Here is an 18,766-nt window from a genome sequence, read left to right on the forward strand (position 1 = left end):
CAGTGCCTTCAGATCGGGTTTGCACAGCGTCTGTGTTCTTCCTTCCGATCCAGGTCTTCTGTGGTCTCCTGTGCCTTGATGGCTCTTCATTCCATGTTCTTCGTGTTCCTGAACTTCGTCTCCTTGATGTTCCTGGTCTCGTCCCTCATCGGAGCTCCCTCGTTGCCTGTCTTCTGTTCCTGATGTTCCTGATGTTCCGTGTCCAGATGTCCTGATGTCCCGTGTCCTGAGGTGCCATGTTCCATGTTCCTGATGTCTGATGTTCCTGTCTTGACTTCATTCGTCTTATCTTCAGCTCTTCATCCAGTTCCCAGGTCCCTCGTCTGTCCACCTCTCTTGGCGTGCCATGTCGTGGTCCGTGACCAGCCCATGGGATGGCTGTGTAGGGTGCCTCGTGGTACAAGGCCTTCTTCTCACCTGCAGCACAAGCCTCTGGAAGACTTCTGTTTTTAAAGCTTTGTTCCTGAGTATCTTGTTCCTGGTCTATGGAGTTCCTTTGTGACTGCTTCTGTCCATGCCTAAGACTCTGCCAGTACCTGCTCTGCTCCAGCGTGGTCCGCAACCAGCCACAGGTGGCTGTGTAGGGCGAGCCCCGGTGCAGGCCTCTACTGAATCTTTGCCATGTTCCAGTCTCAAGTTCCACGTCTTCGCCTGGAGTCTGCTTCGCGTTCAGCGTGGTCCGCGACCAGCCATGGGCGGCTGTGTAGGGTGCGCTGCGATGCAGTTCTCACCCAGTACTTTCACCTGCCTCTTGAATCCTTGCTTGTAACTTCCGAGCAACTTGGATCCTTGTCCGACTCTTCTGAATCTCTTGAATCCTTGTCTGAGTCGTCCGAGTCTCCTGAGTATTCAAGTCTTCGTCCAAGTCTCCTGAGTATCCAAGTTCTCGTCTGAATCATCTGAGTATCCTGAGTCTTCATCCAAGTCTTCATGTTCCTGCCCTCAGCCTCCGTCTGGCCTCATGCACTCGTATTTCCCCAGTGACGGGTCCAGAAGAGCTATCGAGTGGCCGGAGGGCTACTCTCGAGATCAGCATTGCGTTGCTGGATCTCATTGGTGCATGTAGGTCCAGTGGAGGTCTGAGTCTGCCTTGTTCCTGTTCCAGAATCCTCGCCTTGTCTTCACTCCAGCCTTGCTCCTGCTCCACCCGTGCTCGTACTTCTGCGGTGTGTCTTGGGGCTCCTCCCTGAGCCGTGTTGCGGCCCAAGGGCTCACATCTTCCTTAGATGGGAACCGCACCTCCGAGCTCCTAACTGGGCCTGAGGGTGTGCTCCGCAACATCCTGCTCCTGTGGGCTTCTAGCTCAGTTGTATCCAGCCTTTGTTGGGCTACAAGTGCCACAAGCCTTAGTTCGTAAATACCCAAGAAGTTTTTTTGCCCTCTCTTTTCATGTCCCCATACCTAACTGGTCCTAGTCATCACAGTAATAGTCCTGGGCAAGGGAGCCCAAAACTGCATCTCCGATTGGATCCCAACTAATAAGGATCTGAAGTCTTGCTGCTGACTTTATCCAGTGTGCGATGGCTGAGAATCCCTCCCACTGCCCTACCCAGGCTGTGAAAGTTGCCTCTGTGACATTTCCAGCTCTGGGTCCCGGAATCAAACCCAAGGCCACTGGATCGGCTATAGACACTTTTCTGTGGGTCTTCTTTCGTCTTTCTAGCATTTTCCCCATAGATACAGAATGGTAGAAAACTTTTAGTGAATAGGCCTCCGGATTTGTAGCTGATGAGCCGTTTTCAACATCCAGACAGTAACGGGACTATCCGAATCCTCACTCAGTTCTTAGCTTTACTAGCGTGCGCGTGTTTATATACCACCAGCTCTCTGCTAACAGAAAAATTCTCCCTCACCAAATGTACTCCAGAATTTTTTCAATAGTCACAGAACTGGGGAAAACCTTTGGTGCATCTGTTCCACCCTGCAATATTTTATATAAAGTCTTTGGATGCAAATCTGGGAACAGTGGATTTTTAGGCAGGAGACAGTGTTGGGACAGTTTTCCAAAAACGATGGGGGTCATTTATCATGCAATAAACGCCTACTGCAGTAATATCACGCAATATTTTACATATTTTGTGTTATTGTTTTGATAATAATGCGGATATGGTAATGAGCTTCTTTGAGTGCTCATTAATAGCTAATCCAATGCAAATAAACTTGCCTCAAAAAACGCAAGCTGCTTTGTTTTCCTGAAAGTCAGCAACAACTCAGGTACTGTAGCTAACATTCAGCAGAAGCATCAGGAAGCAGCCGCACTTCCTGCTGCTCCTGGGCTGAAATTTAAAGGGGCCACGATGGACCTGAGCATCCCCCCTGGGGGGTCTGGCGATATCCTAATGTTAATTAGGGCAGCAACAGTCAAGCTCCCCTAATTAACATTAAAGATCACCTGCGTCTTTCAAACCTCCCCCCCCAGCAGTATCATGGCCTTCCCCCCAAATCACGTGATGGGGCAGTCCTAGTAAGGCAAGTGGTCGGCCATCATCATCCCTGGTGCCCCGAAGCCTAGGGAGCATCTGGGACCCCACTAGGCCACCAGAGATGATGAAGGTTAGCCTAGGAGGTGCCCAGGTCAGGTGTGTGTGTGTGATACTGTTTGGGGAGGCTGAAGGCTGGGCAGCCTTTGAGGTTAAAGGGGCAGAGTGGGACTTGGGCACCAGGGGGTCATGTATGATTTTTTTTTTTTAACTTTAGGCACTGCGGGCCCCCTCCAGAGATGGCAGGGGGGTGGGACCTCTGGGGGATATTTTTAGACAGGGAGATGCCTAGGGCCATTAGGGCAATTTAAGAAGATGGCGGCCGCGAGGGAGAAGGGAGCCGCCATCGTGTGGTGTTTTGCACGGTTCGCCACCGTATTTTTCCGGAGCTTGCAAAGCCCCCCCCCCCCCTGTTATTTTTCCCCCTCGGCGGAACCACACCCTGGCATAGTATTTGCTCCCCTCTGTTCTCCGTCAGTCTCATATATACATATAAATAAATACTGAACTGCGCAGCCGGGTTTGCGCTGATCTCTTCGTTTCTTTCTCACGTCCAGTAGAACGCCCGCCGGTTCTTAACGTCGTGCGTCCGGGGCGACGCTTAGCAAAGATGCCATGGGAAGGGCTCTCTCTCCCTCCCACCACCCTCCCCCCCCCCTCTCCTTTATCAGATTAGGACCCGTTTTCTTTTTATGCCAATTAAAACAATAAATTCCATTTGGAAGCCATTTTTAATTCTGTTAATGTTTGTTCTAATTAGCACCGAATAAGTATGACAGTAGCACCTTTTTTTTTTTTTTTTTTTTTTTACTGAGCATCTTTAACAAGCTGTCAGGGAGTGAACAGTGTGAAGAATGGCAAACTTTTCATCTTACTTTGTCATTTCTCTCCATGATGCTGAAGTCGCCTTGTGGGAGGTATTTCCCTCCCCCCCCCCCCCCACACACGCGTTTTCCTGTTCACGACTTAACCTTATGTAACTGAATATTATAAATATACTGGAGCAGGACAGACGAGGCATCCCCTCCCCCCCTTTCTGCCCCGGGGGATGGCACTCGCTGCCGGTCGCCGGTCTCTAACAGAATTCGTTTATTGGACTCAGCAGCATTCATAAGGAATTACAGACCAGGGCTCCGGTGCAAGAAATTATTCACGGGTGCAGGCGGGGCTTATTACTCGCGCCAGAGCAGAGTGTGGGAGATGCCGGCGGGCAGCAGGGTGGCTGCAGCCTGACGCCGCGGGGGACGCTTCGTCGTTACTTTTCGGCCATCCTGACCGGCTCCAGCTACAGTTGTGGTGGGGAAAGGTGAAAAGGGAAGCTCGCCAGAGACAGGGAGCCGGCTGCCGTCCAGGCTTCTGCACCTCACGTGCAGGGAGTCCGTGCAGAGGTTTTTTTCTTGGGAGAGACGCGGCTCGTTATTAGCGCAAGGTGGGTATGAGAAGGGCGTCGACCGCTTGATCAATTCCACTGCTGCGTGCGGGCAGAGAGCCGCGATGGCTGTCATCATCGTGGGGGTTCCAGCAAACCCTTCAGCCACCACCAGGGTCTTATCTTCCAGGCTGCTCCTGACTAAGCCGCTGCCAACCAACCAGCAGAGAACTGTTAAATTCACAGAGCTTGGCGGAGGGTGACGTCGCCCCAGGTCATAGAGAGCGCTTGGTGGCAAAAGCGGGGCTTTGGCTGCAGTCCATTCCTCTGACCCTGGAAGCTGCTCACTGGCGTTGGTTTGCGATGACTGAAGGTTGCTCATGGGTAGGGCCATTGACACTCCAAGTGTAGTGGGTCGCTCATTCTGAGAGATGCAGCACCTTCTTCAAATGTTTCCAGGTTTTGGGGATCCATTTCAGAACGTTAAGAAATCTGCCACTATTTGAAGTGCACAGGGTTGGTGCAAAGCTCCGGGGTGGCTCACCTCTGGGATGCCAAATGAAACTGGGTTTAGGCTGGGAACCATTAAAGCCATTACCACCTGAGAGAGCCTTTCAGGTCGATATTCCAAGGCTTTGTCCAGGTAACTTTGGCACTTACACGAACAAAAGCTGAGATTTGGAAATTTCTCCCCCACCTGCCCCGCTCCCTGGCTAAATTTTGGCTGAGTAAATCATTATCCTGACATGATTTAGCCTTATATAAAGAGATGGTGATGGAGGCGTTCAGGAGTGTGTGTGTGAGGGCGTGGTTAAATATTAGCTTGTGAGCGCTGATATTCAATATTCAGACAAGTGCCACGGAATATCTGGGTAGAGTTACTCAAGCGACTTTCTTGCTCACCGGCCTGCGGAATATCGACCTCCCAGTAGCACTTGTGAAAAGAACTGATGGACTCGACGCAGCTCCCAGTGGAAAATAGAGCCACATGGTCTAACCCCTAGCTCAGGCCATAGCACTGTGTACATCAGCGTGGGGGGGGGGGGGGGGGAGGGAACTGAATCCCTGAATCCCTGTTCCTCAGGGCGAGCCGGGATGAATGTGCCATGGAGGTAGTGTGCGCTGAGGCACAGGGCGTGCCTGCCACTTCTGTGTCAGCCCTTTTGGTGTTCTAATGTAATCCTTCCTTCCCAGGATCCTGGACAGGTCTCTTCGGTGAGACCAAGGCTGCCAGGAGAGCCAGAGTAACCACGCCGTCTTTGGGGGAAGACCAAGGGTGGAAGTAAGAGGTAGCAAGCTGACTGCTAGATGTTGTTCTGTAACTGAGCGAGCAAGCAGAATTAAGCGTTGCGCTTGGAATCAAAGGCGGCGCTGTCTGTGTGTGCACCAGTGTTGTAAGGACATTCAGTTCCTGTTTAGAAGGAAGTTAGGAACTTGGGTGTGAGAGCTCTCTTCTAAGATGCAGGTAAAGCCAGTTGTACAGAGGTTATTTTTTAAGTTACGGATATTGCGGATTCTCCCTTTCTTTTTGCGTTCCTCTGGTTATCTGTTGAATGGAGGAAACAGTATAAGATTATCTTGATGGTCTAGAAGGCATTAACACAATTCCTTGTTCTATTTAAAACAGAACAAGGAAATACTTTTAATTACACATTCCCTTCATTTCTGTATACTCTTGCATGTGTAATTTGTATCTACTCCACCCATTGTTTGTGCGATCGCCTATATGGCATTAAACCGTGATGCACCGCAACGTATTAGCTCTTTGTTAAAAATGTATCGATCTTCAAGAGCTCTCCATTCATCTGGCATATGGGGTTTGTTTTTTTTTTGGATGGGGTTTTGTATATTCCTGCTCCTGGTGCTGTCAGGTTAACAGAGCCTAGAGAGAAGCTCTTTGCTGTGGCTGGCCCTACCTCATAGAACCGACTCCCTGAGATTTTGCAGAATGAAATTTGTCTCAAAACATTTTTTAAGAAACATGTAAAAGCATTTTTGTTTAGATAAGTGCTTAACTCAGGCTAGAAAATAATGTCAGGTGGGGATCTGGATATTGCAATTCATGAATATGGGTGAATAAGAAAAGACAGCTGCTTATGTTGAGTTTTTCTGATGGCATGTGCCTTGGGTTTGTAGTGTTGTATTTTAAGAAAACAGAAAGAGTGGTACGCAAAAAAAAAATAGATAAAATATTTAAAAATGTGCAATAAAATATGACAAATGTAATATGAATAACAGCACATTTACAATAAAATCAAACATAAAATTAGCACAATGATGGATCCAATACACCCATCATGGCCATGTTTCGACAATCAGGCCAATACAGTACAGTGCGCTCCGATGGAAGCGCACTATTAACCCGCGTTTGGATGCGCGTTTTTGACGTGCTAGCTTTGCCCCTTATTCAGTAAGGGGTAGAAAACGCGCGTCCAACCCCCCCCCCCCTGAAATTAATAGCGCCCGCAACATGCAAATGCATGTTGATGGCCCTATTAGGTATTCCCGCGCGATTCAGTAAGTAAAATGTGCAGCCAAGCCGCACATTTTACTTTCAGAAATTAGCGCCTACCCAAATGTAGGCGTTAATTTCTGCCGGCACCGGGAAAGTGCACAGAAAAGCAGTAAAAACTGCTTTTCTGTGCACCCTCTGACTTAATATCATGGCAATATTAAGTCGGAGGTCCCAAAAATTAAAAATAATTTAAAATTTAAAATTAAAAAAAAATATTTAAAATCAGCCCGCGGCTCGTGGGTTGAAAACTGGACGCTCAGTTTTGCCTGCGTCCGGTTTCCGAACCCGTGGCTGTCAGTGGGTTTGAGAACCAACGCCGGCAAAATTGAGTGTCGGCTGTCAAACTCGCTGACAGCCGCCGCTCCTGTCAAAAAAGAGGCACTAGGGACGCGCTAGTGTCCCTAGCGCCTCTTTTTACCGCTGGCCCTAATTTGAATTTTTTTTTTTACTGAATTGCACATTAGAGTGGCCTGTGCACGCCGGGGCCCTCTCTCCCGCGACTTTTACTGTATCGGCCTGATGGTGTCTGCTCCGGGATGATATATAATTGATTGTCCTTATTCCCTCCCTTGATTCATTCTATGGTGCAGAGCTGCAGACTGTTTACTGTGAGCCTTGATTTCTGTTTGCAAATAAGTAAGGAAGAATATTCAATTTACTATTTCTGGTGCCTCTTAGGGCACCTTGGAACTTTTACAGCTGGTTTGTGATTTTTAAGCTAGTTTATGGTCCCGTGGTCAGCCTCTTCTCCTCTTAGCTAGCAGGGATTAGGGAAGAACAATTATATAATCACCCCTGAAGCAGACACATTGTCGAAACATGGTCATGTCGGGTGTTTTGGATCCATCGTTGTGCTAATTTTATGTTTGATTTTATTGTAAATATGCTTTTATTGAAATTATTTTTTTAATTTTTAAAAACATTTTAAAATATTGTATTTTATTATCTATTTGTTTTTTGTGTACCAATCTTGTTTTCATATTTAATGGTGTGGTTCACCTACCTCTATTTGTTTTTCTTTTTTTTTTTATTGTATCTTATGAATGTAAATTTGTTTTTATTTGTATTATCAATAGATTTCTGTAAGCTGCTTAGGACCTAGGATAATGCAGCATAGAAATACTTGGTGCACAAGACATCTACAGTTTTTAGGCTCATGAGGAGACTGCGGGTACACAGGCACTCAATACCTGTGAGCCTGCAATCCAATTTTCCTGCAGTGTTTTCCTTTAAAAATCAACTGGCCAGCCAGTGCTGTGGGGATCTCCTACCTCTCATACTTTGCAGGTGCAACATATGTGGAGTAAACTTGTGAAAAGCAGGCGTGAGGATTTCAAAATGAAATTCCCTATTGCTTACTTTTGCCAGTGCGTCCGGGGCCAGCTCCAGCACCACCTCTTTTCCCTAAAGGGAAACCTACCCACACTGTATATGGTGCACATAGTTTTCCCCACTAAGGCAAGAGGGGAATGTTCAAAGGGGCCTTCTCTATAAAATCTGTGGACCCTTGCTGCTGTGGTAAGATTGGCTCAGCTTATGGGGAAGGCCCCTTAGGCTCTCACCAACAGCTGGTAGAGCTTTGCAGGGAAGAGATTGACTAAGGGCTTCATCTTTACCAACTCATTTCCCCTTGGATTGAACCCTTAGGGTCCAGGGGATGACAGGTCTTAGGCAAGAGTCTCTGAGGCTATAGTGTAGGCATTGATCCAGGGCCAGACTAGTGTCAAAGGCAGGCAGCAAACGAGAAAGGTCAATGTCCAGGCAAGGGTCAAATCCAGAACTAAGTGAGGAGAGGCGAGGAGACGAGACAAGAGGGGCTGGAGAGACGAGGCAAGGCTGGGAATGAAGTAGCAGCACACACGCTACACAGCCAGTGTAGGAGACCCGTTGCCGAGGCAGGGTAGGGACGTCGGGATTGCCCTTAAGTAGGGCTGCTGCAGATCATTGGGCACCATGGTCCTTTCTCGCTGTGATCCCTTTAAGAATGGTGTCGGGCACGCACGCACCTCGAAGAGGGATTGGAGGCATTTGGCATGGCAGCATCCAGCCATGTATGAGAGGCCCAGGGAGTCCTGGTGCCTCTCACACATGGCTGGCATTGGGGGTGAGTGCAATGGCTTGCGGGGGCGCCCCACAAGCTGCCAAACATAACATTCTCTGTGGGTAGATACCCATTTATTGCCAGAGAGTCCTTTGAACATTGCTCCCTAAACATTGTAGAGCACATGGAGGGGCAGATTCACCAACAGGCAGAGGAGACAAGGGCCTACAGGAGGCCGCTCCAGCGGGCCGGCCACCCGATATGTGAGTTGGCTTGTTTTACATCATCAGCTGCGGCATCGCATCATCTTGCGTGGGGTGGGGTAGGGCAGAAGATGAGGCAGCCAACTGTTCACAAACCTAAGAACAGCCAGGGTTATAAATCTGCCGTTGAACGCAGATACTTCTACAATTAAGAACTGCTGTTTGTAGGGCAAAAAGAAAAACAAAAAATCAATATTGCTTTGACAGTGCTCAAGAGATACTTGTAGGCTTGGCAAATATTTACCTTTTCATAGACCAACCAGGTTTGGCTTTGCAGTCCTGTGACATCATGGACTAGGGACCTTACAGCGTTCAACACAGACAGATCTGTCCCTGGTATTATTTGTTATTTTTTTGTGCATCAAATCTATGTAGTTTTAGCCTTTGAAGTTTAAGACCAGTTGTAAATTCCTTGAAGTCAGTCCTACTTCCTTTTATATTAGCATGTTAACAAGCCTTGGAAGACTGACAGACCTTACAGGAAGACGCAGCTGGGTGCTCCCCAAGTCTGGGGCCCTAATGAAAGACAGAACATGAAGGACTGAACTCTGCGGCTTGTCTGCTGTTTACAGACTCAGCAGGAAGACCCTACTGCCTCAGCGATGAAGCCATAACGTCCTCATCAAATACTGATGCTTTCTTTACTGTGAATGCAACAGTTGGGATTAATTAAGAAAGGAAATGCCACAATAGTTTAAATTACATCTGTAGTTTAAACTGTTGGACCAGATGAAAGGCCAACGATTAAATAGAGTCCTCGATGGTTGAAATGTAAAAGCTTTTGCAACTGGAGGTAAATTTCAGTTAAAAAAAAAAAAGAATCTAAAGTTAGGCCACTACCAAAACTCATTGCATCAGGTCAGGTTCGTGCTAAATATCGCGTCCTGTGCGTCAGACGCACAGAGTTTTGAATAAAATGACTATGGCTTGTAAAATCATTGAAGGGGATGGAAAGCAGGAATTGGAGGCAGGAAAGAAGAAAGTCAGTGCTCAAACAAAACAAAATAGCACTCAAAGGACCAGCATTTAGAAGTTCGGGCCGAAGTAGGGCACATAGAGTGTGCAGGAGCCCTGCACACGTTACATCCTAAAAGGCATGGTTTCGATATATGGCACATCCTTTGTCCAAGGATTTCATTTCCTGCTACTTAAATCCGTCCCAAAGTGGCATAATTATCTGTCACAATGTTGGATTACAAATGCTCTTCCAGCTGTTCTTTTTCCACCAACAAGCCTTTGCCAAAGTCATTTTTGCTAATGCAGTAGTTTCAGATTCTGAACTGTATACTACTCAGTGAAATTAGGTGCTGAGCCACAGATTGCCGTCCTGTGCTAAACTTAATCACGATGATCAATGCAATAGCTAGCTGACTGAATAGGACAGCTAATCCAAGCTGAAATCCAAAGAGTTCTCATCACATTAGGTTCACTGGATTATTAAAGAGCTCACATTAGCATTTACCATCTGAATTGCTTTCCATTTCCTTAGTTTCTAACCATTTTATACTAATTTATATATGAATCCACTATGAGGTCCTTCAGAATATCTCAGGTACTTCTGGGACACACGGGATCATCTTGTGTAGCAAAGGCCATGTACAGTCTTCTTCAATCTAAGCAGCTTGTAAGTTTATTTTCAAGGCTTAGTCCTCTGCTATCATATTTAGAACTGGGCACAAATAAAATAAACAAGGGTGAGTCCCCCCTTCAGTTCTGTGACTTTGGGTAATTTTGAATGGTTTGAGATCCACATGTCCATGGGGAAAAGTGAAGGAGGTAGAAAAACAGACAGCGATTGATATTATCAGTATCTCAGGATCGATTCACCATAATTTGTTGACCAAAAAATAATTAACTACATACGCTGTTTAAAAAAAATATAGCTCAGAGGCTCTGCATATCTCAAGAAATGTGAACAAATCCCCTTTACATGGGTTTTCCGGACAATCTCCACTCAGAATCGCATCATCAAGTTTATTAAATATGCCTGACTCTCGTTATCTCTTTCCTGATTTGCCAAGTCACTTTCCTGATGTCACCAACATCTGGAACTGAGTGAAAGAAGCAAGGTGGGTACCTAGAGGCTAATGGCAGTAGTAGACATTGAAATATGTTGAAGTTGTATTTGATAATTGCTGACTGAGAAATTCTAAAACTAGGACAGCCAGACTATGACTGCTTGCAAATGTAAGCACTTTTACTTCTATAGTCATTTTTGTTTCTAGATTTAAAGATCAGTATGTGGATTCAGACGCTCCAAGACCACAATGGGCTCCAATTGAAAAAAATTGGGCACAGGCATCCATTCAAAAATATGTATCCTGAAGTTGATAACCAGAATTTCCACCTCCATAGGTGTATCAGAAGTATATAGTTGACTCCTCCCACCTAACTTTAGGTGGGAGGAGTCCTCCCCCTGTCCCACCACCTCATCCAACCACACTTTTTAAGGACGTTTTCTAAGCCAGATGTTTGTTCAAGCCAAGGTAAGTCTACCTTGTATTGCGAGGGATCTTCTAAGAAAAAGAAGTCATGCCTTTCGCCACCCCTGGCTATGTGGATCAGACATCATTACACAACTTGGTATTTTGCTGGGGTAGTAGTACTCTAAAAATGAGGCTCATTTCATTCTTTTCACCCAAAATTTTCAGACCATGGGTAAAAAAAAAAGGGCCAAATTTATCTAACTTTTGATCCAATGCTAAATTTGCTCCTAGGTTGCACTGCTTTCCCTGTTAAAAGTACAGGGGATACCTTCATTGACACACCTGGAACAATTTGTGCATTGAAGCAAAAGCCTGATACATCCACCCACAAGACCAGACTTTTCTTAGGAACCTCTGAAATTGTGGCTCAGATCCCAGATCGTCTTGCTTTGCAGACAAACAAGTAGTTGGCGATGGTAGCTAGACAAAAATACAAATAATTTACAGAAAGTCTTGACAAATACGATGGAGCGCGTAAGCATCACAAACCAAATTCCCAGTGTCCGCCTTCTAAACAAATGAGTTTGTTAATTATGTATAACACTCTGACATTCAATGATTCAGGTTTGCCTCCAGACATTAACAATTAGTTAATTAATCTCAACAGAAATTATTGAAACTAACTCACTAGACTTCAAAAAGCAAGAATAAAGTTTGAAGAAAGAGATGGGAAAATTAAAATGTTAGAATACAGAAAACCTCAGAAAAATCCTAATGGTGTTTGAATTAGCAATGAGCCTGCCATTGAGAAATACAGCCATAAGAAAGAGCAAAATAATCAAAAGCTACTGTAATGACCATGCAAGTTATAAAGGTAAATTGCATGAATTAAATATGAAGTGTAATATAAAAAGAAGTAATCAAGTAGATGCCTTGTTTACAACAGTCGGCTAAAAAAATAATACTGTCATCATAAAAAAATAATACTGTCATCATAAAAAAATTATATTGTCATCATAAAAAAATAATACTGTCATCATAAAAAAATAATAGTCATCATAAAATGGAAATTACTGCGTTTTCCCACATATAGTATAAAAATGGTGCACCCTTATAAAGAGATGCTCAGCTAGCAGTATTTTCCCTTGCATAGTACTTATACCACGTGAAAGAAGAGATTTCCTTCAAAAGAAGTAAGTCCGGGTTAGAATCAATGAAACAGCTTTGAATGACAGGACTGGACAACAAGAATCAGCTTAACGCCGCTGCCAGCTGTAACACTGTAACATACGGGGCTAAATTTTACAAGATAACATAGAGGCATTCTGAAGCGTTCCAGGGTAGAGTTAAGTTAGCTAGATTTATTAATTAATTTATTTATTTTAAAGTTTTTATATACTGCTTATTCAATGGAGTTAGATCAAAGTGGTTTACAAAGAGCACATTCATAATAAAAACATAAAAATCACACATAAAATAAGTAAGAACAAGTTTAAAAGACAGTAGATCATAACAAACATTGAAAGAACAGTAAAGGGTAGATTTTAAATAGGCTGCATGCGTAAAATCCGGCCTTTATGCGCGAGGCTGGGCCTTGCACGCGCCGAGCCTATTTTCAAATAGGCCCGGCCACGCCCGTAAAGGCTGGTACGCACATAAGCGGCGGCCTTCCTGCAAGGGGCGGGCTGGGGGACGTGTTCTGGGTGGGGGAGGAGTCGGGCTGAGACAGCGCCATTGATCGCTGTCCTGGAGCCTCTTGCGCCAGCTTTTTGCCGGAGCGTGCAACTTCAGGTCGGGCCCTGAAGTAAGTAAGGAATTAGGGGTTGGGGAGGAGAGGGGAAGGGGAAGGGGAAGGGAGGTTAGGGTAGGGGGTAAGGAAGTTTCCTCTTCCCTCTTCCGGCCAAACCGGGGAAGGCTGGGATGCGTCGCCGCATGAAATTTGCAGAAGTGTAGCCCCCCCTTGCGCGCGCACATACACGCAGATTACAAAATCCAGCGCTCATGTGCGCACACCCAACGATGTTATAAAATCGGCACATGCATGTTATAAAATCGGCATATCCATGTGTGCGCACCGGGAAGCGCACGCACCTGGACGTGCGTGCACACTTTTGAAAATCTACCCCTAGGCGTATCATGCCTCAAGGGGGTAGACTAGATGGAACTCAGTAGATAAGTTACACAACTAACTTTGATATTCAGAGTTAACTGAATGACTGATCCAGCTAACTCTGTTCATGACATGGAGTAGTCCTAAAGTTAGCCAGATAGAGTTATCCAGCAATGCTGCCATGCTGCTGAATATCCTAAGTTAGCCGAATATGTTTATCCAGCTAATTTTGCAAACTGGCCAGTGGCTGAATATTGTATCCATAGGAAATGTTGGCAGAAAGAGACCAAGTGACCCAGTGTCCCATCCAAGCTACCCAGAATGAGACTGCATTATAGGGATTTGCATTCATCTGAAACAAATGTAATCCCTGGTTGGGATACATGCAATGATGGAAAGGGTTTCCTTATTGATTAAGGATTCTTACGAGAGTACATAAGATTTGTCATACTAGGTCAGCCAAAGGTTCATCAAGCCCCGTATCCTGTTTCCAACAGTGGCCAATCCAAGTCACAAGTACCTGGCAGGATCCCAAGAGGTTGATAGATTTCATGCTGCTTATCCCAGGGATAAGAAGTGGATTTCTGCATCTCCACCTTAATAACGGTTTATGGACTTTTCTTCCAGGAACTTGTCTTAAAGCTTGGTCATATCGATGGTAAAGTAGACCTGTTAGAGAAAGCATGGTTACCCTATAGCCACTCTTCCTTCTGACTGGACAAGGAGGATACCCATCACCTCCCCTCCATGAACTCTGCTCCCATGCCACCTGGTGGTGATGGCTGAATACATCTGGCAGACACCACGTTTTAACTTCCAACAATTAGCTTTATTTCGGGATGAACCAGTCGGCAACCATTTACTTGGATAGGAAGCAAGTTTCAATATTAATCACTGAACACATCAGAATTTCATGGGCTTCCACTGTCAGAATCATATATAACAGAATCATATATAACAGAAGTGACTTCTGGAAACATTTTTTTCACCTCCATCTCTTTTCCTACTTAATCACTTCTTACTATGGTCAAACCATAGGGGTTACTTTGAACTTTCAGATTCATGTTACAACATACTTCCCTTTTCCCAATTAACTTCTTTTTACCATACGAGTCAGTCTGAGCTCTCAGATTCCTCTTAAGTCATACTTCAGTCCCAACCCTGTATATGGAATGGGGGTTCTCCTGTTTGTATACCCATATCGAAATTCACATAATGCAACTTTAGTTTAAATTATCTACTCACAAATGTTCTGATCTTGGGCCTTCCTTCTGAATTTCACGCCATCTTCCTCCTGGTGCAGGTTCCGTGAATCATTGCATTTAAGGAACACTCTGGGGCACTCGACCTTACCCCTGCTCATGAATTCTGGCCCACTGCCTCAGATGGACAAATAACCTCTTCTTCTTTTCATCTCCTTGTTAGTTCTTCTTCCACCTCCTGATTTGTTCCTCAAGAGGAGAAAAAAAGAAAACCAATCTATGTCACTCCACATCCATAGGCTTCCTCCCTTGATGGGGAGAGTCTCTGCAGGGCACCACTTCCACTTGGGAGGATCCTCGGGCCTTACCAGCCCACCAGGCTTCCACTCTAGCCAATTACATCTCTGGAAGTCCCTTTCACACAGCCCACCCTGCAAAGGGCAAGAACCAAAGGATAAAACCCACCAAAAGCTTCCCACCCTTATACCTTCTGCTAACCCTTGGTCACCCAATTGGAAAACCTCACATCTTTAAGGGAACATAACACACAATTTTCCCAACATCATATTATCACATTTAAATACAATGCTCACACTTCTAAAAATGCATTTCTGTGGTCATTTAGCAGTACTACAGCAACAAACCTAACCAACATTTTCCCAGCTGTATTATTAAACATGATGATAGCGGGGTCTCTCCCACTCCAAACTGTCCTGTGTACTGTAACCCAAAGAGAAGGTCAATTTTAGCGGTTCACCAACAAATAAGGAATCTGAACCAAAAATGGCCATTTTCAGTTTGATTTGTTTCAAATGAACCAAATTTCTACCAGGTCCGAAAACCCCCAATATTTTTGGGTGTTTTCATTTTAACAAATAGTGAGATCTGCGCCAATTTGATGTCTGAAAAATGGCGCTGATCTTAGAGTTGACCAATGCAGTTTTCTTGAACAACCACATGTTTCTACAGCTTTACAAGAAAACGGCACCGGTCAGCTCTCTAAATGGTGCCATTTTCTTGACATTGACTTGGAGCCAGTCTCGGAGTTGGCCAGTGCCATTTTTCAAGATGCTGATGGGCAGGAGCAACTGGGGACTGGTCCTTCATGTTTCTTCTGCTGCAGACCCACATGGAAGGGGTAAGTATGGACCAGGGAGGTCTGCAACCCTAGCTCATTTGCAGGGGAGCAGGACAGGGGTGGGGGGTCGAAGGGGCCTAGGGAGGCACCAGTTGGGCTTGGCTCAGCTCAGTTGAGTAGACTCTGGTCCAGGTTATTGGCAGGATTAGAGGTGTCAGAGAAACCGGGGAAGGGCCCAGGAGACCCTGGGACTGGAAGTGGGGTCTTGGGGTGGCCCTGGTTTGTTTCAGTCAGCGTTTTTTTTGGGGGTTTTTTTTGCATCATACTCCCTGAAATGTTGACAGCATTGTTTCTCAGAAGTTGCTAAATGTGTCCACATTTGGGTGTGCCTGCATTTGGGATGTGTCTATTTTTCACGTTATGAAATTTAGTGGAATGATATTTATCTAACCGCATCACACAACATGCCCCTTTTGAATCAGCAGGTCCTGTTGCCTAGCTATGGGCTGATTTTCTTCCAGTGGAAGCAACAGCTAAGTAGATACAGAGACAATAATGACAAAGATCAAACTAAAGGCTTCAGTCTTGGAGAAGTCGTCAGTCGTCTCAAAGCTGCTACTGCAACATGCAATGTGCTTGAGCTTTCACCGGAGCAGCCCTTGTGTAGTGTTGAAACCATTTTCTGAAACTGTCATTGGGGGACATATTTTGAGGCTTAATTTGAAGACAGATTCCCTCTAAGTCTTGTAATGCCATCTAAGTGCCCTATTTTCCAAACAGTCTCACTGTAGATTCAGATTAGAGAAACTCTTAGTAGAAGGGCCATCATGATAAAGGGTCTTTAAAGGGATAACATCTGAGCTGATATCAACAGAGTGAGCAAGGTTTTGAAAAGAAGCCTTCCCATTATCAATACTGCAGACCCTTACTTGATCTCTGAAAACATTTGGTTTATTGGTAGGACCTGCAAGCACTGTAGCTGAACACCAGATCTTGTACCAGGTTCTGTGAAATAAATAAGGAAACCAGAGCTATCGGATGCATTTCCTTTCTGCTGCCATGATTCAGGGATATCTGCAAGCTTGTGCATGTAGGTGATGTGCCCAGCATAGTGGAATATTAGATCTGTGCAAAAACGTCCTCTCAAAGACAGAGTCCACTTAAAGGGGCTCTGTCCGGGCGGGTAAAATAGGACAAAGGGACATTTGCTGACCATCAGTGATAAAGCAGAGGAGAAATATAAATAAAAAAACAAAGCAAATGCAGTTTATCAGTAGGAATTCAGGCAAATCCTGTTGCTTTCTCTCTGAAAAGTTGTGTTCAATATATTTATTTATTTAAAAAGTTTTATATCCCGCACAATTAGGCATTTACATGTCCGTCTAGGCGGTTTACAATCAAACAAACACAATTTAAAACAAACTTAGCAAGACAGAATAGAACAAAGTTTTTATAAAAGGTTTAACATCGTAATGGTCCAGCCAGAATAACGTATTGATTATTGTACACGGTAGGCATCATTAAACAGTTAAGTTTTTAGCATTTTTTAAAATTCTTTATGGTTAGGGATCATTCGGATAAATTCAGGGATAGAGTTCCACAGTGTCGGGCCTGCTATCGAGAAGGCCCTTTTCATTGTTAGAGCTAGACTGGCTATTCTGACTGATGGGATTTCCAATAAACATTTGTCCATAGATCGGAGTTGTCTTGGGGGTTTATATATATGTAACATGGAACAAAGCCATAGGGAGCTGGGATTGTAGAGTAAATTATGGATGGTAGTCAAGATTTTGTATCTGAGTCGGTGAGTATAGGAAGCCAGTGGAGATGTTGCAGTATGGGGGTGATATGATCTTTTCGTGATAAGTTAAAGATCATTCTTGCGGTTGCATTTTTGGATTAGTTGTAGTGGATGTAGTATAAAGTGGAATCCAAAGTTTTTGGCATGAGTTGATCAGTGAAGCAACCGAGATATGCAAATTAATGGTCAGTGCCCAGGCAAAAGTCAGATCCAGAAGTCAGTCCAAGGGGAAACAAGGAGATGAGGCAAGTGGAGCTGAAGAGACGAGGCAAGGCTGGGCTGGGGAGACCAGACAAGGACTGGAAACACAGAAACCAGGATGGAAGAAGCAGCTCACCCGCTACACAGGCTGTGTAGAAAACCCATTGCTGAGGCAAAGTGCAAGCATCAGAGAGGTTCTTATAAAGGGCTCGAGGCGGTGAGGTCATCAGAGGGCACCACAGCCCATCCCCCGCCCTGCTGATGTCTGGCACGGGTGCACCTAATAGTGAGCACTGGAGGTGGTGGCTGTGGTGGCATCTTGCCACGTGGACGGAGATCGGTAGCACTCGTTGCAGGAGAGGGGCCATATGGCTGGCGGCAGGGTGCGTGCGGTGTACTGCAAGCCGCCAAACCTAACACATTGCAATGTGGCACACCCAGGCTCCGACTTATTCAAGTTTAGATTGAAATTAAATGTTAATAAAAACTTAAAAGGCTAAAATATCATAAGGGTACCAAGATTCTTCTTTTCAAAACCTTGCTCACTCTGATGATATCAGCTCAGATGTTATCCCTCTAAAGACCCTTTATCGTGATGGCCCTTCTACTAAGAGCTTCTCTAATCTGAATCTACAGTGAGACTGTTTGGAAAATAGGGCACTTAGATGGCATTACAAGACTTAGAGGGAATCTGTCTTCAAATTAAGCCTCAAAATATGTCCCCCAATGACAGTTTCAGAAAATGGTTTCAACACTACACAAGGGCTGCTCCGGTGAAAGCTCAAGCACATTGCATGTTGCAGTAGCAGCTTTGAGACGACTGACGACTTCTCTAAGACTGAAGCCTTTAGTTTCAGAAGTAAACCTGCAATATGTCTCGTGATGTTCAATTATGGGACTTTATCTGATCTTTAAATAAAAAAAAAAAAAGAGAGACCGTAATCTAGATTTTCACGTCAATCAATTCTCCCCTGGGTTGGATGGCCGCTTTTACGATCCTGTCTGAATAATGGCATTAATGTTGTTAGTCCAGAGCTGCTTATGCGTTTTATTATAAGACTAATTTGAGATGATATATACAATTGGAAATATCTGATCATAATACAGTCACAGAAACATCTGACGTAACTGCAGAATGTTTGATGGTTTTCTTTTACAGTTGTCCTAAATGATGTATCAAAAAGGAAACAAGGATCTACTCTGTGACAAAAGACAAGTATGTCTCATTGTACATAATAAGCTATTGTGGTTGTAAGAGGTTTCAGATTTAATATGGGTCA

The sequence above is a fragment of the Rhinatrema bivittatum genome, chromosome 8 (genome assembly GCF_901001135.1).
Source record: "Rhinatrema bivittatum chromosome 8, aRhiBiv1.1, whole genome shotgun sequence".
Taxonomy (NCBI): Eukaryota; Metazoa; Chordata; class Amphibia; order Gymnophiona; family Rhinatrematidae; genus Rhinatrema; species Rhinatrema bivittatum.